We start from the raw sequence: 3,063 nt of genomic DNA, 5'->3' as shown, positions 1-3,063 counted from the left end.
AAGTATGGAAGCTATAGTGTGAATAATCTATAACAATTGGGAAAGAATGTGATACAATTGCAAGCAGGGAAGCTAGAGTGCGACTAATCTCTACCAATTGGGAAAGAATGTGATACAATCGCAATTAGGGAAGCCAATGTGCGACTAATATCTAACAATTATGTGAGAATGCGACTACCATTCTTTGTGACTTCCCCCCACATTACATCACATCACAAGTTAATGGTTGTTCATCTTCTGGTAATGACTAGATGCACTTCACATGCAAGGTTTTTCTTTGAAAATACAAACACTTACTCAGATGATAATTTTATTCAGATAAAAGAATGTAAGGAAGACAACATAAATCCCATGTACTGAAGTTCATTCTGCATTCCTTATTAGAATAATGAATGTATTGGCATAAATTCTTGACAAGAACTTGATAACAAAAGAACCTAGAGGAGAGGCCTTTGATTGTAGCGCCAACTATGTTGTGCTCATGGATGAAGGAATTTAAGGATTGGTAAGTGGAGGAAATTCCTCTATATAATATCTATGAACTAAGCAACAAAATAAAACCATTAAGATGCAAACAACTTGAAATATTGAAGGAATGGAGAGATAAAAAGAACATACTACTTGTCGGTTATGCTTAGTTCTCAAGTATAGTGTTTGAGAATCTTGATAATAACAAGACCGCTAGCCATCAAAGCTAGCAAATTCTTTTAGAGTGCCCAGAATTGTTAATTTTAGATGAAAGACACTTTCCCCAAAATAATAACACGAAAATACTCAATTTTCTCATGCAAGTTCATATTAGACATCTATTTTATTTGCTAGGTTCACTCATCCAATATAATATTACAGATCTCTTCAACCTTTTCAAGCTGGTTAGACTAGATATTCTTGAAGAAAAATCTTTCAAATCCACATTCAAATGTATCATATCAAGTGAAAATATTCAAAAATGACAAATAGGAGACATTACATGGGTGTAGATGACAAGATATTCTGTGGTGAACTAGAGAATTGTTTTCAGAATGGCAGTAAAGAAATTAAATCCTCTGTTATATGTGATCTTTACGATATGGTTTCATCATTTGTCCACTACAACAAGGGAGATATTATTGAAGAGCTTCATGGCCTTACATATTTGTTGTCATCTTACAACTCAATGAGCCTCAAAAGGAAGCACTTGAGAGTATAAAATTCTCCTCAGGGTCTATATTTAGTAGAGACATCAAGTCTTATGTAGTGTGCATACATCCTTCACTGCCGAAAAACAAGTATTGAAAAAGGAGATAATTCTTTAGGCTAGTTAGATTTTGGTAGTAGCATCATTAGTGATATAACTGTAGATCCAATGGTGGATTCAAAAGACTAAGTTCATCCTTGACATGTTGTCCCTTTATGTGCTGACTAAGGAGAAGCTGCTAGTTTTCAGTAGTTTCCTATCTCTTTAAGCCTTATTTGAAAATATGATTATTAATAAAAGGAATTTGATTAGATATGTCCAATTACTAAGGCTTTATGGTAACAATTCTGTGGATGCCAGGGAAATAATTATTCAATAATTTAACAATTCCAATGATGCAAATATTTTGTTTTCTTGAGTTAGTGCACGTGGAGAAGGCATTAACCTAATGGGTGCTAGCAGAGTTGTCATCCTTGATTTTCCATGGAATCCTTCTATTACTCACGAGGTGGTGAATGAAGGAGGGCTAAGTTGGAATGGGTTTGGAAATAAACTTTATGAGTTTAATCCATTTCAATGGTTATAGTGGTCCATGCAACAATTGAGTGAATTCCAAGTCCAAAAACATGTGGAGAGCTTAGTATTTGACATAACAATACTGACAAGATATGGATGGTGTCTACTGGCCTACATAACAGGTTGGCATGATTCTAGTTTTTGATGGGAGAAGAAGATCGGGTTTTGTAGATATTGGAATACAAGGTATTGGTAATTCCTTTCGAAGATCGGACTTGTATATTTCTACTAAAGGGCCAACAATATTAAAAGGTGCAGAAATTCAACATCCTTACAAGGAAAATTACAAAGACCTTAAATTGAAGCCTTTGTTCCCAAAATTGGTTAGGTACATCAAATCTTCTCTGGTAGTGTGTATGACCTGGGAAGGTCTATATATTGGAGTTTTTGCTCATAAGCTCATTAGTGTTACAAATATTCTGCAAAGTTGAACCTGATACCATTCAAGGAGTTTACAATTCCATTCTAGGGATGCTAAAAAAGTGTTGGTAATTGCAAGACACAGAATCTGCAATGCCTTGACCATATTATGTGATCTTAATATAAACCTAAATTGTATTCACTGTGATAATTTGATATCAATGTATACACCAAGGGTTTGATATCTCTTCAAGAATTTTCAGGGGCATACCTCTCATCCACTTCTCTATGAATAAATATGAGACTATAAAATCAAAGATCATAAGGATGACATGTATGATAATTGGAACATGAAAGAAGAGATTGATTGTAACACAAAGGTATGTAAGATGGTCATGTATGATAGGTTTGCAGTGACAAAGATATAATGTTATTATTGGTCAAGGACCAACCTTCTTAGTAATTAGTGCAACAATAGGAAAATGGACTTTTGCCATAACAAAGTGATGCCACCGCCCTTTTCATCAACTCATGTAAGTTTCTAAGACTTCGCAATGGAACTAACAACAAGTATCTTAAGAATTCCAACAATAATCTCTATTTCTCCTCATAATTTCTCTTTGTCCTCATTTTAAATATTTTTTTGTCATATTGATGAAAATAATAAATGCTAAAAGCCATGTAAGGGTCAATAAAATCCGAAAACTCATTATAAGAATGAAAGGTCATGAGGGATTCGAAGGGTCGTCCCTATTTCTATAAATATATCCTCATTCCTGTAAGGAGGGATTTTAGCATTTGTGTCTTCTTAGCATAGAGATAGCTATTAGTACTTAGGTAGTTGGGGGTGCTCTTACTCTTGGTGATTTAGGACTGAGTTGTGGTGAGGCAAGGATCTTGTCTTAGAGATGATATGAGTAGCTCACCTTCCACTATTGGATTTTTATGGA

General features: G+C 34.4%; 1 pseudogene; it reads left to right on the top strand.

The window, feature by feature from the left end:
* Positions 1 to 222: 222 nt before the first annotated feature.
* On the top strand, positions 223 to 1,763 carry LOC149221678 (protein CHROMATIN REMODELING 35-like; annotated as a pseudogene).
* The last annotated feature ends 1,300 nt before the right edge of the window (positions 1,764 to 3,063 follow it).

This window comes from Pinus tabuliformis, chromosome Q (genome assembly GCF_031772625.1).
Source record: "Pinus tabuliformis cultivar Carrire ecotype Pingquan chromosome Q, CPIR1, whole genome shotgun sequence".
Taxonomy (NCBI): Eukaryota; Viridiplantae; Streptophyta; class Pinopsida; order Pinales; family Pinaceae; genus Pinus; species Pinus tabuliformis.
The sequence above is the reverse complement of the archived record's forward strand: the minus strand, read 5'-3'. Positions and strand labels throughout refer to the sequence as shown.